This window comes from Girardinichthys multiradiatus, chromosome 22, assembly GCF_021462225.1.
Source record: "Girardinichthys multiradiatus isolate DD_20200921_A chromosome 22, DD_fGirMul_XY1, whole genome shotgun sequence".
In the NCBI taxonomy this organism is placed as follows: Eukaryota; Metazoa; Chordata; class Actinopteri; order Cyprinodontiformes; family Goodeidae; genus Girardinichthys; species Girardinichthys multiradiatus.
Window position 1 is genome coordinate 2500020 of NC_061814.1, and position 24085 is coordinate 2524104.

Here is a 24085-nt window from a genome sequence, read left to right on the forward strand (position 1 = left end):
ACTATAGCAAAGCTCGAGCCCCTCCTTTTGGAAACGTCGCCACAGGGCAGTATTCCAACATGATGACAACCCCAAACACACCTCAAAGATGACTACTGCCTTGGTAAAGAATCTGAGGGTAAAGGTGCTGGACTGGACCAGCATGTCTCCAGACCTAAACCATAGTGAGCAACTGTGGGGCATCCTCAAATGAAAGGTGGAAGAGCGCAAGGTCTCTAGCATCCACCAGCTTTGTGATGTCATCATGGAGGAGTTGAAGAGGATTCCAGTGGCAACATGTGAAGCTCTAAACTCCATGCCCAAAAAAATTAAGGCAGTGCTGGAAAATAATGGTGGCCACATAAATATTGACACTTTTGGCACAAATTAGACATTTTCACTTAGAGGTGTACTTACTCCTGATGACAGCAGTTTTGACATTAATGGCTCTGCGTTGAATTATTGTGAGGGGACAGCAACATTACACCGTTATACAAGCTGTACACTGACTGCTTTACGTTGTTTGCTTATCCTAATGCTAAGGAGAAACTGGGTTCCATCCCAACTCAAACAGTCTGTAGATCATGGGGGAATTAAAATGCCCAAAATCAAAAAGTGTACATTTTCAAGTTAAGAGCAGGATTTAATATCTTCACGCTTGAAACTTATAATGTTTGCACTCAAAGCGTCTTGTCATAGCATTAATCAGTCTTTTGACCCACATGGAGAAAATTCCAGGAGGCAACACAGATTATTGAATGGCTCATCTGAAAAGCAGTGTGTTTTTGAACCTGGACGGGTTCTGGGGAAGGTTCTAGCCACTAGGAGTGAGAAGAGAGTTGGTGAGTGAGGAAATAATTGTTCAATGGGAAGTAGTGGGTAAATGGAGGTTCTTTTATTTGTGATGAGTCTGAAACAGTGCCTTCAAAGGCAGAGCCACCAGGTGATCCTCTGATAGGTAGAAGTTAGAACAAGGGGCAAAGAGCAAAAACTAGCAAAAAGCAAATTTTCTAGAGAGAACATTCAGAAAGTTTTTTCTGTGGCTAGAGGTACCAAATGACCGGCAGACAGCACCTTTTAAGCTTCAGTGATGAGCTTGATTTGCAGCAGGTGCAAACAGTTCATCAGCCCTGCTGGCCCAGGATCCTCTTTGCCAGGCAGACAACCATGCAGAGGAGGCGGAGAGGAGGCATACCCTGGGCTGTACCCTGGCGGCGCGAGCACCAGCCTGGAACCCCAAAAGACCTGATGCATGTCCTCCAGCAGCAGTGGAGAAGGCAAGATCTCGACCTCTTCGTATAAATGTTTTGCCTCCTCCAGCTGCTGTTGAATGCACCACATAGGTTCTGTAGCCTTTATGTCTTCTTTGTTCAAATACTGGCTGGAGTCTTCTGTCATGAGTTGGGGACGGACCAAGGCGAAAACCTGAGGGACGATGCAGCATTGTTATTATTTCTAATAATAAATGAAGCCACTAACTCACAGAATTCGGAAGACAACCAGACACAGAGCATTGGCAAAAAAACAGACAAATCAACAGAACAGCCGAACTTAAATACATACAGGTCCTTCTCAAAATATTAGCATATTGTGATAAAGTTCATTATTTTCCATAATGTCATGATGAAAATTTAACATTCATATATTTTAGATTCATTGCACACTAACTGAAATATTTCAGGTCTTTTATTGTCTTAATACGGATGATTTTGGCATACAGCTCATGAAAACCCAAAATTACTATCTCACAAAATTAGCATATTTCATCCGACCAATAAAAGAAAAGTGTTTTTAATACAAAAAACGTCAACCTTCAAATAATCATGTACAGTTATGAACTCAATACCTGGTCAGGAATCCTTTTGCAGAAATGACTGCTTCAATGCGGCGTGGCATGGAGGCAATCAGCCTGTGGCACTGCTGAGGTCTTATGGAGGCCCAGGATGCTTCGATAGCGGTCTTTAGCTCATCCAGAGTGTTGGGTCTTGAGTCTCTCAATGTTCTCTTCACAATATCCCACATACTCTCTATGGGGTTCAGGTCAGGAGAGTTGGCAGGCCAATTGAGCACAGTGATACCATGGTCAGTAAACCATTTACCAGTGGTTTTGGCACTGTGAGCAGGTGCCAGGTCGTGCTGAAAAATGAAATCTTCATCTCCATAAAGCTTTTCAGCAGATGGAAGCATGAAGTGCTCCAAAATCTCCTGATAGCTAGCTGCATTGACCATGCCCTTGATAAAACACAGTGGACCAACACCAGCAGCTGACACGGCACCCCAGACCATCACTGACTGTGGGTACTTGACACTGGACTTCTGGCATTTTGGCATTTCCTTCTCCCCTGTCTTCCTCCAGACTCTGGCACCTTGATTTCCGAATGACATGCAGAATTTGCTTTCATCCGAAAAAAGTACTTTGGACCACTGAGCAACAGTCCAGTGCTGCTTCTCTGTAGCCCAGGTCAGGCGCTTCTGCCGCTGTTTCTGGTTCAAAAGTGGCTTGACCTGGGGAATGCGGCACCTGTAGCCCATTTCCTGCACACGCCTGTGCACGGTGGCTGTGGATGTTTCTACTCCAGACTCAGTCCACTGCTTCCGCAGGTCCCCCAAGGTCTGGAATCGGCCCTTCTCCACAATCTTCCTCAGGGTCCGGTCACCTCTTCTCGTTGTGCAGCGTTTTCTGCCACACTTTTTCCTTCCCACAGACTTCCCACTGAGGTGCCTTGATACAGCACTCTGGGAACAGCCTATTCGTTCAGAAATGTCTTGAGGGTGTCAATAGTGGCCTTCTGGACAGCAGTCAGGTCGGCAGTCTTACCCATGATTGGGGTTTTGAGTGATGAACCAGGCTGGGAGTTTTAAAGGCCTCAGGAATCTTTTGCAGGTGTTTAGAGTTAACTCGTTGATTCAGATGATTAGGTTCATAGCTCGTTTAGAGACCCTTTTAATGATATGCTAATTTTGTGAGATAGGAATTTTGGGTTTTCATGAGCTGTATGCCAAAATCATCCGTATTAAGACAATAAAAGACCTGAAATATTTCAGTTAGTGTGCAATGAATCTAAAATATATGAATGTTAAATTTTCATCATGACATTATGGAAAATAATGAACTTTATCACAATATGCTAATATTTTGAGAAGGACCTGTATGAGATGAAATGGAAAATAAGTGAGTGTAATTAACAGAAAACACAAAACAAATGCAGATCATGACACAGGTTACGTGGTGTTTCTCTCCAGATGAAGCCATTAAACTGCTAACAATTATAACACAGAACCTCACTTCAAAAAATCCGAACTAATTGTTTCTTATGTAATAACAAACAGTGAAATCACTTGCATATCATGTATTATTACATTTGTCTTGTTTAAATTTGCATGATTTAGATAGTCACATTAGCTACACAGTAAATGTGATGAAATGGGATAAAAGAGCATAATCTAAATGCATGGTTCTTTTGCTGCTGCAGTTTGTAATGAAACTTACAGAGTCACTAAACCTCTATTTATCATTGCCTAACTTGAAGCACTTCCATTCTTTAGACTTATTCAAAGCTTTTATTACCAAGATTATTTGGCAATAAACATAGGCTTGATCTGCCATGTTTGTTTTGAAACTGTAGCAGAACTCAGATGATTTAAACCCACACACACTCGCACATACTTTTGCCAACTGCAGGGATTGGAATCACACTCACTGCTATTCAGAGAAAAACTGTTGTGACTTTTATTAAATATTTTAAGAAAGAAGGTGAAATCATAAAGTGTCACCTGTTTATGCTGATGGGTTATTTAGTGAATGACTTTGATTATGCTGACAAATCGTGGCAGAACCTGATGCACACTCAAAATCCATGTAACACATCACACTGGATCCCAAATTAAAATATGTCTCATTAAAAAAAGAGGTCATTGTTTGTTTTTTCCTCTGCGAGATATGATGCATTGCAGCAATGGGAGCTCTCTATATTACTCATTTCTAGATTATGTAGCACCATATAGGTTGCCATAATTGAGCCTATTTAGGGAAACTCTGAGGTCATAAAGAAACTTTAACATGGCATTAAGAACATCAAAGATTTTTTTCAGACTATGTGGTCATAAAATGTACTGTAGAAATGAGAGGACTAAAGATCATGAAATCAATGGATTTTCTGCACTCTTATGCTTCGACTTGCAACAAAGTCACCTTGATCATTCCCAGATGTGCTATAGTAGTCATGTGGGCACAATCGTTTGTACCAATGAAGGGAAAATCATTTTTAAGTATTAATGAAAATGCAGCTGTAACCAGGTTAATTTAACTCTCACATTGTTACATCCTACAAAATGAGCTTCAGGAAACTATACAGTTCCTTCAAGTCAACTTGCTTTATGATGATGAGTTTAGCCACAAAGGGGCAGCACATGATCATTCAGCCTACTCCAAAGGAGAATAAGAATCCCCTCCTCACTGTAAGAGAACGCTGAGGCCCTGTCCCAATACTCGCACTTCCACCCTTGTGTCCCTGAATTGCGCGTTCCAGTTGATGAGTTTGAGTGCGTAGTGTGTCCCAATTCTCCAGAATGGTCCTTAGATCCGCCTCCTTTGTGCCCTCAATCCACACTTCGGCTAAGTGCACATCTAAGCGGACGTCGCCAAAGTATATTACCCACAATTCACTATTGCACATGACGTTCTGAGCAAAAATCAATCACAAACATCAATGTAATCAACCATCAAATCAGAATAATATGAACTGATTAAACTTTAGACAGCAAGCCGAAAATAAATTTTTTTTACTGGTTTTCCAGGCTCAACATTGTAAGATACCACTGGCTTCAGAGTGACTCTGGGCAGTCAGTAGCCCATAACACTGAAGTTACATTTCAAACAAACACTGGCATGGCAAGAGTCTGGTGTATAAGCCTCCTTCGCATCCTGCATTTTCTTCTCCTCAAAACAATTGCTTGTTGCAGTTTTAAAATATGTTTTTTAGCAGCAAGACTCCGAAAAAAGCGTCGGTTCCCACCCTTTTTGATGTTGCAGTTATGGTGCAGAGGTGCAAGTCAATGTTGTAACCCCTACTGTCCCAATTCTCCAATTTTGCACGCCTGTAACCTGCGCACTTCAACCCCCATGTGCACTTCTACAAAGTACACACTTCATAGAGGGACGTAGGGTGTAGTGTGGGTATTGGGACAGTTGAGTGACTAGATTTTTTCTCAGATGCCATCTTGAATCATCACTTTCCGCCGTTGGCATGGGAAGTAGAAGAAGAAAGAAACTTAAGTTGAGCTTACAGTGAAACTTCGTGACGAGAAGAAGATTTGATGAAGAGTATGTGAACTGATTAATCTGAAAAGATTTTAAGTTCTGTGATTCTAGCTTGGATTTATTTGAATTTTGTGTAACTGATATCCTGGTGAGTTCCCAAGTTGCTTACATTGTGTTAGCATGCTAATTGAGTTAGCAAAGTGTTGAATGCTGCTAAAGGAGTTCTTTATTGCATAAAAAACCAGTCGGGTTAAACTTCAAGTAAGGAAGTTAAGTTAATAAAGTGAAAATATATGATGATTTGTGTGTTTTATTAAACGTGTGTTATAGGAAATTGTGATTTTATGAAGGTTAAATATTCCATGTGGGCTAACTGGATTTAAAGTGATAACCAGTCTTGAGCCATATTGCTGAGTTGTACTTTTCTGGATACTGTTGTGCTGCACTGTTAGTTGCACAGATATACAAGAGTTTTTGGATTGACCAGTTTATTCTTACTCCGAGAAAGAATGTTCTTTTTTATATAAGTTATTGCATGTGCAAGTGATGTTCCTATGAGTTCAGTACCGTAAATGAGGATCTGGGAAATTAGTTACTAAACTTTTATATTAATGTAAATTTGTGTAAAGTTGGAGAGTAATTGCCCTGCACATCTGTGCAGGCTGGTTTTTTCCTTGGAGGTTTCAGCAGGAGTGAGTCCTTACATGGCTGCTAATGTCTGCTTTCATTGGTTCCCACTGTGACTGGATCTTCTACCAAGCCACATCATCGCCCCTTACATCACCTATCCTGGACCATTTTCTGTTTCATGGACACTCTTTGTTGAGAGGCGGTAGGGCTTGAGTGTACTCAATTTATTTGTTTTTATTTTTGGGACATTGAGTTTTTTATGTCTGAGATCTCAGAGGTATTTTTGAGTCCTTACCTTGGTTGAATCATTTGTGCACAAGAAGGAAGGGCCTGATGAACTTTTATTGTTTTAATGTTGAGTCAACTGGTTATGTGTAAATAATTTCAATATATTCAATTCATTGCTGCCAATCTGTTGTTGAGTGTGTTATTTGGGGTGGATGTCCAAACCCATGCACAGGTAAAAAACTGACAGACTCCTCACTGAACCTAGAGTAGATACTCCTTCTGGGTTTTCTGTAATACATAGCTGTGTTACAGAGAGTAGCAGTACAGAAGGGGTTACACAGCACTGCTTCAAAATTAGGAACCAAGCACAGTCACACCATACTGTTGCCCACTTTACTCATTTTCAAAATGGCATTACAGATATAAAATGTGAGATGACATAAGGTAGCCTCTCTGACCTTTTCTAAAAAGTACCCTTAATGATGAGCTAAGGCAACATGGTGAACATGTGTGCTCACCATGTGTGTCGGATAATTCACAATAGCAACTTAAAAATCAGTTAATGATCTGAAACGTATGAAATGTATAAACAGAAGTAATCTGTAAGGGTTAAACTTGGCAAAACATCACAAAGGATCAATTCTCATAAATCTGAATAACTAGAAATGAAATTAATCTGTCCTAGTAGGTCTCGTGAAACCAAATTTGAACCACAACTTGGGCCTTAATTCCAAAAGGTACAGTACATTTTGCATAAAACAACAAAGTAAAAATAAAATGATATCCACAAGTAAATATGGTAGTGGGTGCATCATGACCTGGGATTACTTATCTTCAGATGGAAATTGGGTTTTTGTCAATGTGTGTTAAAATGAGACCAGTTTTAAGTACCCGTCATTTTTCACTCAACTCTTTCAGGTGTTTTCCAGGAAGCTGAAGATGTCATATATAGTTGTTAGGGAGGACCCAAATGTAAGATTGAGACAGGCAGGTAGGCCGAATGAACAAAGCTTTTAATTAACTTAAAAATCCAAACCCAAATCCAAATAATACAACAATAAAAGGCAATTTAAAAAATGCGCAAACTTTCAAGAGCAGACAAAGGTCATTATAGAATCTGGTATGGCAACAGGATCACAATGGAAGGATCTCACCAAAAACAGAAACGTACAAAATGCTGGACAGGGGATTAGTGAACAAGAGGCAGGTAGTTGATTGATAACACACTGCAGTTGTAAAAGCAGGCAAGGGACTGAAGTCAAACTGAGGAAATGGCCAGATATAGCTGAACAGAACCAAAGCTGGGGACACAATACACAACTTTCACTGTCTTCAAGATGAATTGCAGATTTAATAATATTAGGAGTTCACACTAACAATTTCAGTAGGTCTTTGTTTCACAACTGAAAGGCTGGGGATACTGGCTGAGGGATCACAGACTACATGGTTTGTCAAACCAACTAAAACCTTTAAACTCCTTTGGAAAGAACGAACAAACATACCTGTTGTAGGTGGTAATAGAGGATATCCCCAGAATTCGGAAATGCTATATCCATCGTCTACACCTGGTTGTCCGTGCAGTGTCCTGCTGTCATTGAGCAATAGGCTGGGTACACCCTGGACAAGTTTCCAGTCCATCACAACACAAAGACACAGAGAATAACCGACCATGTTCCCATGCACATTCATGTCTAAGGGCAGTTTAGAGAGACCAACTACCTCAGAGTCATCTTTTTGGATTGTAGTAGTGTTAGGGTTTGAAAACTTTTGTATTGTTTATAACTCATGTCTGCTCTAAGTGCTTTTCCCTCCTACATACCACAGAAAGGGATAGGGGGGAGATGAGTGAGTTATGCTTACCAAGTCCTCACTCCCTCTCTGTTTAAAATCAAGACGCATGAACCCTAACCTTTCTGACCCCGCACACACACACACACACACACACCCTGAATGTTTGTTGAACTGTGTGTGAACCAGCATGTATAAATAAAGAGAGAGGGGTGCTAATACTTTGTAGATTTGCACTGCAGAGTGTGAGCTACCCTTGCTGCGAGTAAATCTGACTCTGTATCGTTCTTGCCTCTGAGTTGACTAATTAATACCTAACAAGTAGGAAGCCAGAGTACCCGGAGAGAACCAATACCCCTCAGACAGTTCCCCACTAATGAAGACTGATGCTGAGTTTTTCCAACTGGGTTTTGGGGTAAATAAGTTGTAGTTCATCCCCAGCTTAACAAAAAAACAACGAAGGAAGGAAGGAAAGCATTCTAACTGTATATGTAGAGATGAATATGCATTAAAGCTGCTAGGTGTTTTGTATTGCAGTCACCATAGTAATATCAGTTTGTTCAACATTGCAATTGAAAAATGCAATATTTGCAATATTTTATCATTCAGTAACACTCTGCATTCTGAGAGTTGGATAGAACCAAACTGTCCTTAATGCAGACTCCTACTGCCAATATCTATGTCTGAGGTGCGAAAGGGCGTGGGGTGATTGCGTTATTGTAAAGGAAGTAAAGTATCTAGAAAATTAGAGTTGAAAGTAAATTATATCAATATTTTCAGCAATTTCCTGAGCCCTAATGAGCATATCAAATACACAGGGTGCATGTCCATGAAGTCTATGTAATGGGTGTAACATCCTAAATTTAGGAAAGGCTGTCATCTATAAAAATGTGCCCTCATATCCATATGGATTCATGTTGAACATAGAGGTTGAAGAAACCTTTTTATAAACTAGGACCCAAAAGAGGATTGTAAAAGGTCCATTTTCAGGCTATCTGCCAATCTTAAGTGTCAGCAGTTTTTCTGAGAGGCACAGCAACATTTCTTTTCCCACAGCCATTTGTCATTTCTCTTTTAGGAATAAAAGAGGTGGCTGTGACAGCTATGCATTATTTAACAGAAATCTGTGTTTTTGACATAATGGAACAAAGTAGAATGCTGTTGCCTTTTATGCAGCTATATCGAGATCTCCGACAGCCACAAACACTTTTAAACCTCCAGTAAGTACAATACTGAATCACAAAGACACACATTTTATCTACGCTCAATAAAAAGCTCGGGGCTCCAACAGGTGATGAACTCCTGAAAGAAAGGATTCAGGACGGGTGGCTCTTTACTTTCCACCACTCCCACTAAAAGACAATCTGTGGTGGTTTTCTGCAGAAATCAGCATAGAGAACTAATCCATTAGTAGTTCCTGTCAGGACAGAGAAACAGAGATGAACCTTGCTGCAAATGGGGGCACTAGGTTTAATGGCAAGGGCACAAAAAAAGGGAAAAGAAGGTTTTTATCTTCTTAAAGAACTCAAAAGTGTCAGCATATATCTCTATATATACACTACCGGTCAAACGTTTTAGAACGACTTTCTCATTTAATGGTTTTCTTGATGTTTATGGCTATTTAAATTGTACATAAATTCTCACCAAAGGCATCAAAACAGTGAATAAACATATGCAATTATGTAATAAACAAAAATATAACACATTTAAAGTTTTACAAATTTTGATTCCTTAAAGTAGCCCCTTTGCTGGGATGACTGAAATATTAATTTTTGGCCATCTCTCACAGTATGGAAGTAAATTTGTCTCAATATTATTCAATCAAACAAAAAACTAATCTCAATCAAAAAAATAAATTGTGGTCAAAACTTTTGGAATATTCAATCAAAAAAAACTAATCTCAATCAAAAAATATTAAGTTGTGGTCAAAACTTTTGTAAGTTGTAACATTTTTTTTTTTTTTTTTTTTTTATGGAATATTTTATTTTGGGGAGAAAAACAATTGGTTGAAAAAACGTTTTTTGATTAAAATTACTAATTTTTTCTCATGAAGAGATAAAAGTTATTTGCAAAACATAAACTTTTATTTGTGCATGTCAAAAATCTTTGGTTACGAGTCTCGCTCTTTTGGTTTTGACGCTCTCTGTTTTTGGTTGAACTCAATGAATTTTGAGTGCTGGAAACATGAACATCCTGGGCGGGGCCTAACGACGAACGATATAAGACGTTTCCCTATTGGTTAGCGCTGACTTAAGCGGCAGACTCTGATCCCCCGCACCTCTGAACCTCCGCTCGAACTGCAGGACTAGTACAGAAGAAAACTGCAGTTAAGTGAGCCGACAGTCAGAAATACGTGGTCACGCCAGCCGACACTAGCTCTCTCTTAAAGATTAGCATAGCGCATACAAGGTGCATTACAGTAATGGAGCAGAAAGGACCCCGATCCTGGCAATGGTTGAGAAAATAAGAGGAAAACAGAAAAGGAACCTACAGAACATTTATATTAATTACATTTTTACAACTTTCACATTCATGTTTTATATAAAATAATAAATATATAATATTTTACTGTACAGTTTTGGAGAAATATCTTGTCAAAGTACCTCAAAATGCTTAACCAGCATATGCTTTTGCCTAACTTTGAGGAATTTATTTCTCCAAAACCATGAGGTAACAACACAATCTCTTCAGATTTTATTAGAGGGTTATCTATATTATAACCAGAATTAATGTTTCATAATTTTACTGTAAAGGTTTGGAGAAATACACAACTATCCCAAGTGTAGTATAAAACAGAGTCCATGTCGGGCAGATGGCATCCCATAATCCTGTGTGCTGTCCTCACCACCGGTGATACTTCTTTCCTCTCCTGTGCAGTTCCCTCACCACACTGTCATGCCGAGATACAGACTGCTTTCCACCGTGGTCCTGTAGACATTTGTAAGCAGCTGAGGAGAGAGAACAGTCTGTTTTCATGTCCTGATGAAGAAGAGCTCTTGTGCCTTCTTCAACAGGCGAGGGGCATTTCCAGTCCAGGAGAGGTCAGAGTAGATCTGGATGCTCTTGCCCTTTAAGCTGTCCAGACCACTTCCCACAGGACCTCATCGACCTCACCAAGAACAAGCGTTTGACGTACTTTGGTGGGGTAGTTGTGTATTTCTCCAGAAATCTACAGTGAAATTATGAAATACTAAATCTGGTTATGATATAGATGGCCCTCTAATATAATCTGAAGAAACTGTGTTGTCACCTCTCATGGTTTTGGAGAAATACATTCCTAAAAGTGGGACAAATGCATATAATGGTTGAGCATTTTGAGGTACTTTGACAAGATATTCCAATAATACCAGCACTGTGGTTCTTCCACAGTCTGCATTTATACGGATGTCATTGAACACCTTGACAAGGGCAGTCTCTGTACTCTGGTGAGCAGGAAGCCTGACTGGAAGACATCGAAGCGGTTGGTCGTTGTTAGTAAGTTATTACGTGCAAAGCTTTCTTAAGGAAAGCTGCGGGTAAAACATCGAGACAGCAGGAAGAAGAACTTAGCTGCTGTACGATTTCTTCTAGGTTTTTGTTATTTATTTGGTGAAATAGGGAAATGTTGTCAAAATCAGTTATAGTTGGAGACAACTTTGGTACTGGAGTTGATGTGGATGTGCTGACTGCCCCTCTGATCTTTTGGGTTTTTTCAGTGAAGAAGTTAGCAAATTCATTGCAGGCCCTGGTAGAGTGGAGTCCAGATGCTACATTTACAGAATGGTTTGTTAACCTGTCGACCGTGTTAAATAAGGCATGAGCATTGTTAATGTTTTTGCTGATGATCTCAGAGAAGATTATCTCGCATGCCATCAGACACTGACTTTGAATGGCTCAGACTGAATCTGTATGTACATAATTTAAAATGAAATGCATTGGTTTGAAAATGAATTTCACTAAATTGAAACAGAATTTAATGGTGTGAAACTGAATTCATTTGCCTTTAAAATGTATTTTGTTCACTACTTTTACTTTTAGGTCTGAGATATATATATATATATATATACATATATATATATATATATTTATATATATATATATATATATATATATATATATATATATATATATATATATATATATACAGTACAGACCAAAGGTTTGGACACACCTTCTCATTCAAAGAGTTTTCTTTATTTTCATGACTATGACTACAGAAAAGTGTGAAACAACTGAAAATATGTCTTATATTCTAGGTTCTTCAAAGTAGCCACCTTTTGCTTTGATTACTGCTTCGCACACTCTTGGCATTCTGTTGATGAGCTTCAAGAGGTAGTCACCTGAAATGGTTTTCCAACAGTCTTGAAGGAGTTCCCAGAGATGCTTAGCACTTGTTGGCCCTTTTGCCTTCACTCTGCAGTCCAGCTCACCCCAAACCATCTCGATTGGGTTCAGGTCCGGTGACTGTGGAGGCCAGGTCATCTGGCGCAGCACCCCATCACTCTCCTTCTTGGTCAAATAGCCCTTATACAGCCTGGAGGTGTGTTTGGGGTCATTGTCCTGTTGAAAAATAAATGATGGTCCAACTAAACGCAAACCGGATGGAATAGCATGCCGCTGCTGTGGTAGCCATGCTGTGGCTACCACAGATGCTGTGGTAGCATGCTGGTTCAGTATGCCTTAAATTTTGAATAAATCCCCAACAGTGTCACCAGCAAAGCACCCCCACACCATCACACCTCCTCCTCCATGCTTCACGGTGGGAACCAGGAATGTAGAGTCCATCCGTTCACCTCTTCTGCGCCACACAAAGACACAGTGGTTGGAACCAAAGATCTCAAACTTGGACTCATCAGACCAAAGCACAGATTTCCACTGGTCTAATGTCCATTCCTTGTGTTCTTTAGCCCAAAGAAGTCTCTTCTGCTTGTTGCCTGTCCTCAGCAGTGGTTTCTTAGCAGCTATTTTACCATGATGGCCTGATTCACACAGTCTCCTCTTAACAGTTGTTCTAGAGATGTGTCTGCTGCTAGAACTCTGTGTGGCATTGACCTGTTCTCTAATCTGAGCTGCTGTTAACCTGCGATTTCTGAGGCTGGTGACTCGGATTAACTTATTGTCCGCAGCAGAGGTGACTCTTGGTCTTCCTTTCCTGGGGCGGTCCTCATGTGAGCCAGTTTCTTTGTCGCGCTTGATGGTTTTTGCCACTGCACTTGGTGACACATTCAAAGCTTTCCTAATTGTTCGGACTGACTGACCTTCATTTCTTAAAGTAATGATGGCTACTCGTTTTTCTTTACTTAGCTGCTTTTTTCTTGCCATAATACAAAATTCTATAAGTCTATTTAGTAGGACTATCAGCTGTGTACTGTATCCACCTCCTGCACAACACAACTGATGGTCCCAACCCCATTTATAAGGCTTGAAATCCCACTTATTAAACCTGACAGGACACACCTGTGAAGTGAAAACCATCTCAGGTGACCACCTCTTGAAGCTCATCAACAAAATGCCAAGACTATGCAGAACAGTAATCAAAGCAAAAGGTGGCTACTTTGAAGAACCTAGAATATAAGACATATTTTCAGTTGTTTCACACTTTTTTGTTCAGTATATAATTCCACATGTGTTAATTCATAGTTTTGATGCCTTCAGTGTGAAGCTACAATATTCATTGTCATGAAAATAAAGCCACCTTTTTGAATGTGACGGTGTGTCCAAACTTTTGGTCTATACTGTATGAGGTATTTGATGCACTACCAATTTTGCAGGTTTGCCCACTTGCAAAGCATGTAGAAGTCTTTAATTTTTATCCTAGGTTCTCTTCAACTGTGAGTGACAGATTCTAAAACAAAAATCCAGAAAATCACATTGTGTGATTTTTTTTTTTTTTTTTTTTTTTTTTTTTTACCCCCGTGTCCTGTCCGGCAGAGTAGCACTCAGAAATGTTGTACAATTGTTGAGATCCGAGCCACAGACATCCAAAGGCTCCCCCAGAACACAGGAACCCCAGGAGAACCAAACAAACTCCTGCTTCCCCTGAACTCTGTACTCCCGCCTAGCTATGGCTTGCTCGCTCTGTAGTTGCCGAGGGCTGATAACTCCTTTGTTCCTCATCTTCCACTTCATCAGTCCCTATTTTTTCACCTCTTATCAACACCATTGTTGTTTTTGTGCTTTTTGAAGAAACTTTGGACACTCAAGTGAGAAAAAGCTAATTAATATGTGTTTTTTTATGTCATACTCCAAAAGCATTTGCCTCATCTGTCAGCCTGCCATTGGTTTTCTGAAGAAGTGAAACATGGAGCAGCCTATTCAGACTGCTCATAAAAACTATGACATTAACTTCCCTCTGAAAAGAAAGCTGAGAAAGAGAAAAGTGAAGGATCTAAAAGACCAGTTGTCTGGACAGCAGTCTTTTTTTCTAACAGGTGACCACAAAAGCAAAGGCAGCAATTACAACATCATTCTGTGTAAGTTACTTAATCATTAAACACAATACATCCTTTGGAGAAATGCTACAAGAGGCATTTGTTGGAGCAGATGAATCTATTAAAACTATTCAGACATATTAACTTCAATCAAACTTTCAAGAAATACAGTTACATGGCGCTCTGAAGCCATCGCCAAGGATTTGACCCAGCAGCTTTTGAACAATATTGCAAACTGCAAGTGTTTTTCTCTATAATTAGTCGAGTCAATGGATTTGATTTACACACCCTAGTTGTGCATTTTGTTTTTTGGATGCAGTTTGTTGATATGATTGCAAAAGAGGAGCTGTTAAGAGTATTGCCCAAGAAAGAGCAAATGCAGGGACAGGACATTTTTCAGTCTTCCCAAAACTTCGTAAAAAAAAAATCAACTTCACGTGTCATCTTCAAATTAGTGTCCATTACCACAGACCGTGATAGTTGGCTGCTCGAATGGGTTTATTACCAAGTGCAGAGAGGCTGTTGCTTTCCCCAACTTTCACAATTACCACTGCATAATATACCAAAATGTGCTGTGTGCAAAAATGCTCAACATGAAAGGAATAATACATGGGGCAATGAGGTTCATCTTTTCTATTCGCTCCATATCTCTTTAAACATGTGAGATGGCTTAGTCAAGGAAAACTTCTAGAAAGATTTTGAGATTTCGGTCTAAAGATTAAGGAACATTTCCTTGAAACTAAACATGCAGAATACAACCAACTTCATGACCAGTGGCTGTTAGACTTGCCATTTTTAACCGATCTGACAAAGATGTTGAATGACCTTAATGCAGAGCTGCAAGGTAAAAACAACACCGTAATCAATATGAGCAGCTCACTTAATGCTTTCAAACAGAAACGGCTACATCTATCCTCAAAGCTGCAGCACCATGATTTGGCCAACTTCACAAACAATGTGTCAGACCTAGAGATGCAAGGGAATGAGTGTGCACAACTTCATAGTGCACGCTACACAGAACAGATCAAAAAATGTCTGTCAGAGTTTGACAAATGCTTTCAAGACTTTGCATTACTTGAGCCAGTTGCTACATCCATGTGTTACCCTTTTTAGGAAGATGCTGAGATTGATTCACTTTCATCAAAATTTGCCACACTGTTTCACCTGAATGCGTCTGAGTGGAGGATGAGATTTTGACGCTACAGGCTGACATTCAGTTGAAGCCCTGGGCTAATGGACAGTTTTGGAACCTACTCACAGAGGAAAAGTACTAAAACACGATAAAAGGTGCTACCTAGCTGGCGGGACTCTGCTCTTCTCCCGCAGCCAGACGGTTCTAGTCTTATTTCCCGTTCCCAGGATCATTTGTTTAAATAAACATTCACTAATGTCATCTGTCTCTGGTTGTTCTCTGCATGTGGGTCAGGTCGGCAGTTAACATTATGACAGAAAGAGTGGTTATTTAAAATGACAGTGAATAGATGTGAAGTCAGATTCTCCTTGTTAGTATAGTGCTGATGTGCAGCACATTGGGGTTCGATTCCCCGAAGGGAGTTCAGTATCTTTTTTTCCTGTATTTCCCCACTGACAGACAATAACGGTTATTTCTATTCTATTCCCCTTTTGTTTTATTATCAGGCACAAATAGCTTAGGTTTAGTTACATTTTATTTGTCTGATCATTTCAACAGTTTTCAACAGTTGAAAAAAAGCTTTTTTATTGTGACGATGCTACCAAATTTCTGTCTCCTTTTTAACTGCTGTACAGAGAAAAAGAATAAAGAACTTGCTTAACATTAGCAGTATTTAAATGGAACCACACACGCATGCACATCTTTTTGGTTAAAATTGGCTGTGAAGAATCCTCTTCTGCCAAACTTAAAAGAAAATCTGAATTTCGGCAGGAAGTACAAGAATATTCATCCAAAGTTATTATCTCTGATGAACCCTCCATTTTATTGGGCATCTGGAAAATATTGGTTCATTGAAGAAAAGGGTAGTAGTACCACGAGTCTTGTGTGGTGCCAAAGATGAAATCTCCTAAAACAATCCATGGGCTTCCTCAAAAGATCTTCCCAAGAACACTGCCATGAACGAGTGGGAGCAACTTTATCAAACAATCCAAGGACAATTTGGTGCTGATATTGTCAGGATCTGGAGTCATCTGCTGCCTGCTGCTAACACCTTTCCAACACTAGGTGCCGCCAGTAGGAGAGTCCTGAGGCGACAGGTGTTCCGCATCTATTCATCAGCTGAGAAGCATAAAGAGGATGGTTGCCAACACTTTGTTGCCTGAGTGTTTTGCCTCTGTGGTAATCTTCTGGCCAGCTCTGAAAAACTTTGCAAGAATTGCTGTGAAGGATTTTTTGAAGTATTTTCTCTGTGTGAAATTTAACTTCCCTTGTTACCTGTTCCAGGTGTGATTTCTGCCTGACCTGTCCCAGTCCTCCATTGTGGTACTGGCTATTTCCTGGAATTGGACTGAACCTGGCAAGCGGGGCGTCTTTCCTGACTCTTAAGAGAATGTTTCAGTTGGGTCATGTTCTGAGGTTCAGCCACTAATCATTTCTCTTTGTGTTCTTTCAGTGACGGGAGATTAGATTTGCCGCTTCTGTTGTGCTTGACCAAGTTTTCAATAAACTTCTTTATTTAACAAGTTTTCTGAGTGTCTCTGCATGTGGGTTAAGTCGGCTGTAAAAATCCTGACAGATATATGCTATTTTCTGCATAACAGAGCACTGTCATGAGTCAAAATGAGTACAACAGGGGTAACTTTTCAGAATATTTAAAAGTTTGGTCAGGAATCTCCTTCTCTCTAACCTCATTGAGAATCTATAGTCAGTTCTCAAAAAGGAGTTGAATATACAGACTTTAGCATTGATCAATTCCAAGCATTAACAAAGCAAGAATGTGTCACTATGAGTCAGTATTTTTTATGATGCAGCATATCAGATGAATTACTGAAGTAAGTGAGAAGGGTCAACAATGTTATTAATTTTGAACAATTTCATGTATTTGACAGAAGCATTGAAATATGTGAAACGTATTTTATTCTTGACTATACCAGACAAAATATATGGAAAAAAACATTAAAATCAGTGGCGTGCACAGACATTTTGGGGGGCAAGTGCTCAGGTGAAAAGAAAGGGCACCTTGTGCAGCACATGGAGCTGTCGGCTGCCTTTGTAGTGTGAAATTTATTACAGGCACAGTGTGAATATAATTTATATGTATTACTAAGCACCCACAAAGCAAGCTGTCCTGTGGGATCTAGGGAAATGAAGAAAAAACTCAAAACAAGAATGCATTTTATAAAAGTTTAAGATAAGGCAACAAAATAATCATAGATTGATTAAAAGTTAGATTACTGACTCACAACCAGCCTTTAACCTGAACTTCCTGAGTCAAATTTGAAACTAACATTATCTTTCTTGTTATTTTTACACACCGAGCACAACGTGTTTGTCTTGACTATAGCATTCTGTATTTGTATCACAAAATATCTTCTGCACCAAATAACCTTATGTTGTAGCAAAGCAGGTTACACTGCCAACTTGCAATTAAAAAAAACATGAGTCAAACAGAAGTCATCAGGGACCATTATAGCAAATGTAATACATAAATCTATAAGATAGATTTGAATGTATTTATTTTTTCTAATTTAATCAAGGCATTATATCGTAAACATTCTCTTGGCGCCCGGTGGCGGCCGTAGAAGACATAGCCGGCAGAATGCCATTGATTGGCCTGTTCTGTTTAGGTAAAATGGAGGCAAGTGAAGTTTTATCTTTTTCATCTGAAGTTTAAGAAGCGAGTACATTCGTTTTGTTAACTACCTGGATGGTTAGCCGGCCTGTCGGCAGGGCAGGGCTCTATCTGAAGGCGTAGGAAAGAAGAGGTAAGCTGCACCAGCGTGTGTCCACCTGTCCGCTCTGCATGCAGCCCGTCCCCGTTGAGAGACACACGAGGTGGGGCAATTATGTGTGTGGGTGAGGTGGTAGTTTAAAAATGTGGGGCACTGGTACAGGCCTTTAAATTCAGAAATGTTACCTTGGGCCCCACACTATACACTGTTAAAAAAAAAAAAAAAGATTTCAGGAGGGCACTGTTTTGTCCATAGGATAAAAGGGCAGGTGCTCTAACACCACCTAGTGTCTAACTGTGCACGTCCCTGATTGTAATGCACAAAAATGTGTGCCACTACAAAAATCTAGAAACAAAATTCTCAGAATTAAAGTCTAAGTTTGCTTTCTATAACTGCTGGTGTTCAGCATTTTCAAAGGTGAACTCCGTTTATCTCACACTGTGAAAAGGACTTCAGGGTAGATAATCACATATTAGACTACACCACTGACATGTTCACCATTGAGGTTTTCAGAAAAAAGTAACAGTAATTACATGTCACAGAGTGAATGCAATTACCCTAACAAAGAGCAGTCTTTTCCTATTTAAATCTGCTGGTGCAATTTTTTGTTTTTCCTGACAGTTTGTTACAAAGAGGTCTGCTGGGTAATCAAAGTGGTAAGTCTGTTCATAAACACTGCTCATGAACAAACAGAAGTTAGGTTTGCAAAACAGGAAATACTTGCACAAATGACTCATTAAACAATTAGGGTCTATCCTTGTATTAACCTTGCATAATTCTACATATTTGTGCATCTACAGAAATAAGAGAAACATTGGCTAATTTCTTAAGCTGGTGATTTTGGATTAAACTTATACTAAATAGAAAACAAATCTTTAAGCAATGTGGTGTAAATTCACTATCCAAAATGATTAAAAATGTGTTCAATGTAAAAATGACTGTAAATGTATTTTGCCCCATTTTGCAACATATTGTTATAGTGGTCTTGATCACAAACAATTTAGCTTCTGAAGGTATTTCTTTGGGTAAAAAGCCAATGTTCAGTAAATAAACAATTTCTCTAGAATGAATCAAAGTCATCCACAAAAGCTGGGTACCTGTAAATATACATTATAAATCCTATTTTGCTTTTACAACCCCAGTTCCAATGAAGCGGGGACTTTGTGTAAGATGTAAATAAAAACAATGATTTGCAACCTGTTAAACAATCTGTTCTATCTATATGCAACTGAAAACACTACAAAAACGAGATATTTAATGTTTAAACTGAGAAAGTATATAGTTTTTTTTTTTTTTTTGCAAATATTCACTCATTTGGAATATGCTGATTGCAACAGTTTCCAAAAAAGTTGGGACAGGAAAAACAAAAGACTGGGTTGAGGAATGCTCAAAGAACACTTGTTTGGAACATTCCGCAGGTGAACAGGTTCACTGGTAACAGGTGAGTGTCGTGATTGGGTATAAAAGAAGCAAGACTGATTCGTTCACAAGCAAGGATGGGGCTAGGTTCATCACTTTGTGAACAACTGCATGAGCAAATAGGCCAACAGTTTAAGAACAACTTTTCTCAATATAAAATTGCAAGGAATTTAGGCATTTCATCATCTACAGTCCATAATATCATCAAAAGATTCAGAGAATTTGGAGAAATCTCTGCATGTAAGCAGCAAGGTCGAAAACCAACAATGAATGTCTGTGACCGTCAATCCTTCAGGAGGCACTGCATTAAAACCAACATCATTCTGCAATGGATATTACCATGTGGACTTCAGAAAACCATTGTCAGTTAACACAGTTCATCGCTACATCTACAAGGGCAAGTTAAAACTTTAAAATGCAAAGCTAATTCCACATATCCACAACGCCCAGAAATGTTGCTGGCTTCACTGGAGCCAAGCTCATCTGAAATGGACCGACAAAGTGGAAAAGTGTGCTGTGGTTTGACCAATTAGCATTTCAAATTGTTTTTGGAAATCATGGATGTTGTGTCCTCCAGGACAAAGAGGACATTGACTATTTAGATTTTTATCAGAGCAAAGTTCAAAAGCCAGCATCTGTGATGGTATGGGGGTGCATTAGTGCACATGGCATGGGTAACTTGCACATCTGTGAAAGCACCATTAATGCTGAAATACAGGTTTTGGAGCAACATATATGTATATATTGTTAAGCCACAGACTTGAGACCCGGAAATTCAATTGAACACAGAGCGTTTAAAAATGTTTATTGCAAAAAGCTTTCTGGAGGGAAACAGGAAACAACTGAAAGGGAAAGAGAAAGGCTAGTGGCTGTGATATATTAAATGAGCAATGTAAAACTCAAACATTAAGCCACTAACATTCTAAGAAACTGGGAGAGGGCAAATGTCCTGTTTGCTGTTCCTGGGGCTCGATCCCATCCCAATGGAGACTGACGTGGACTTGATGACATCACAGTTAGGAGAGTGGGAGCAGTAAAAGGCAGCTTTTACTCCAGGGCAGAGAGATAGGGACTGAGGCAGAGAAAAGGTCTTTACTTCAGGCGAGGGTCATACTCAATGAGGCAGAAAGCGACCAGACAAATCCAAAGGGCTGGGCTTGAGGCATGATCTGTTAAACAGGCGTTTTTTGTCTTTGTCCAGATTTGACCCGAGACACATGGAAAGTAGGATGGACTTTCAGAGAACGAGGGAATTTAAGCCTGATGGTCACAGGGTTAATAACCTTGGAGATACTGAATGGTCCAATAAAACAAGGAACCAGCTTACGACTCTCTACTTTGAGGGGTAAGACCCTTTGACCAATCTGATAATCAGGAAAAGTAGTGTGAAGACAATTGGCAGACTTGGCATTAACTCGGGACATCTTGAGAAGGGTTTGTCTGGCTCTTCTCCAAACCCGTTGACACCTGAGAGCAGCTGAATGGGGTGAGGGAACCTTAGCATACTTCTCCTGAATAGAGAATATGGGTGGTTGATAATCAAAGGCAACATAAAAGGGTGATAGACTAGTGGTGCTGGAGGGGAGGAATTGATAGCGTGTTCCACCCAAAACAGGTTATGTGACCACCCAGAAGCGTCCTGGCTGCATAGGATGTGCAGTTTGGTCTCTATCTCTTGGTTGGCCCTCTCGGTCTGTCCATCTGTTTGAGGATGGGATCCGTATGACAAGCTGATGGACACCCCATAAGAGAGCAGAACTCCTTCCAAAAAAAGGGGAAATAATCTTCAGCTTCCTGTCTGAAAAAATATGTCAGCAGGTAATCCGTGGAGGTGGAAAACCTTACGGACCAGGACTTCTGCCAATTCCTGTTTCAGAATGTGAGTGATTAAGGGTATGACCATCCAAGGCCAGCACTTTGTGAGCAGATGGGGCAGGATTAAAATTGATCCCCAGACTTCTAGCAAATGCCTCATCTATACATTCAGTTTCTGAATCAATAAAAACTGAAACAGAAAAAAATCTTGGTGGCAACTTTAAGCTTTGCCTCAATGCAAAAAGAAGAGGAGGTCTGGGAAGAAACATTCTGGCTCAGTAGAGGCCTCCTCCCCCCTACTGAGCCTTGTCTTTTAGTGGACATCTGTGCGAAACTTACCTCCACAATAAAAGCATAGGTTGAGAATATCTTCTCCGTCACTCACGTTCCTCTGAAGATAACTTACTGCTACCCAGCTGCATGGGTTCTTCAGGCTGAGGGACAGGAGAAGAGGAAGGAAGAGAATCATGTGAACCCGGAGGGACACAGGAAATGGCTGAAGGGGAAAGAGAATGGTTAGTGGCTGTGATATATTAAATGAGCAATGTAAAACTCAAAAATAAAGCCACTAACATTCTAAGAAACTGGGAGAGGGCAAAAGTCCTGTTTGCTGTTCCTGGGGCTCGATCCCCATCCCAATGGAGACTGATGAGGATTTGATGACGTCACAGTTAGGAGAGTGGAAGCAGTAAAAGGCAGCTTTAACTACAGGCAGAGAGATAGGTACTGAGGCAGAGAAAAGGTCTTTACTTCAGGCGAGAGTCATACACAGTGAGACAGAAAGCAAGCAGACAAATCCAAGGAGCTGAGCTTGAGGCATGGTCTGTTAAACAGTTAAATGAAAATAACCAGTTTGAGTCTTTTCTTAAACCGACTCATGCTTGGACTTTGCTTCAGCTCTTTGCTGAGTTTTTTCTAAACCTTCACACCACTGAAATTCACATTCTCTTCATGGTTGTTAAAACCCTTAAGGTTCTAAAGTTGAGGTTTTCTGTTTAATCATAGCCCCCACTCTGTCAGTGAAATAAATAGTATCTAGTAGCTGTTTGTTTTTAGCTTTGTACATCAGCTATGCTGTTTGACCACCAGATTTGAAGTATTGTGTGCTCCTTTTACTCCAGCTTCACAAAGTTTAGTTGAAGTTTAGTTTAAGGCGACTGTGGGTAGTCGTCTTGTACAGAAGGTTGTGGGTTCGATTCCAAATTCTGCCTGCCATATGTCGATGTACCCCTGGGCAAGACACATAACCTCAACTTGCCTATCGATCTGTGTATTGGTGTATGAATATGTGAGCGTTAGTGAGTGCCATTGGGTGAATGTGGCTCTATTGTAAAGCACTTTGAGTGGTCTGTATGACTGGAAAGGCACTATATGTCAGAGAATGGTTTTGGGTCGGACCAGCTTGCAGGAAGATACTCAGAAGTCGTGAGGTAAGATTTTTTTTCATATTTATTTGGAGGTTAACAACGCAGGATGCTCAGCCAATGATTCAGGAAACAGTAGACAAGTCCAACAGAACTTACAGGAGCTGAACTGGAAACAGATAGACAGGGATATTGTAAACAATGCTAGAGCAAGTCAGGTGAATCGCAGGATTCAGGCAGGTAACTGGCAGGAGCTCAACAGGTGGTTAGAAGAGAGACGCGGTGACAGGGGACAAGTGAAACCGGGGAGTAAATATACAGGGGAAGTGAATGATGAAACAATGGGCAAGAGAGAGGCAGGTAATCAGAGTGAATGATTGCAGGTGTGCAGGCCAGGTGAAGGGAACTGAGGGAATGGGTTGCTAAGGTAACTAATGTAAGACAGGGGCATGGGAGAAACTAAACTAGACATAACCTACAAATGAAAACAAACTTGAGGGTAATAAACCTAGAAGGTATGGGAGCTAGAAAGGAAAAAAAGAAATAAACTCTAGGAAGAACTAAACCAGAGGACATGGGGAAAAGCTGGACTCAGGGAAATAACTAACTGGGTAACAATTACAAAAGGGGCCAAAGGGGAAAAGGAACTAATAAACTAGAAGAAGAATGCAACAAGAATAAATTAACAGTAAACAAGCACAGAAACAGTAACCAAGAAACTAAACTAGAAAAACCAAAGAAGGAAAAGAAACAAAGAGAACTGTAATAATAATAATAATAATAATAATAACCAGAGGAGGAAACATTTCTAAGAAATAAACAACTGAGTAAAATAATAACCAAAGGGACCTAACAACGAGGGGAGAATGAACACAAACAGAAGCACATGAAAAAAGACCTAACTGGACAAAGCAAGGACATGAGGAACTATACTAAAGGTGTGTTCACACCAGGAAAGTCTTTTGGTCCGCTTGTTTGGTCCGGACCAAAAACGAACTTTATTTTTTTCATTTAGTGCGGTTTGCTTTCACATTGTACTTTTTGCAAGTGAACTATTACTTGTAAACACGCTTTGACGATCATTGTTCCAATTGGACAAAAATGACAGGGGCGGGACAGAGCACAGAACCGGACATTTAGGAAAACAGCTGTAGACGTGCTGCGTGCAGCACCTCTGTTCTGCATATTTGTGCCGTTATTACAGCTGCAATATTATTGTGAGAGTAAAGAGCAGCTCATTCAACACAGACTTTGAGACGTTCCATTTATAATTTTGGAAACCCATCGGAGAATGCGTGCTGAACGCCAACGTTCTCTACGTGCCTTGT

General features: G+C 40.0%; 1 long non-coding RNA gene across 1 annotated transcript; it reads right to left on the bottom strand.

Moving 5' to 3' along the window:
• Positions 1-1050: 1050 nt before the first annotated feature.
• LOC124858611 lies at positions 1051-22099 on the bottom strand. Its single transcript, XR_007035885.1, has 3 exons — positions 21967-22099; positions 21733-21889; positions 1051-1404 (listed from the first exon to the last, which is right to left on the bottom strand). It is a non-coding gene; the product is annotated as an uncharacterized LOC124858611 (long non-coding RNA).
• Between the last annotated feature and the right edge of the window lie 1986 nt (positions 22100-24085).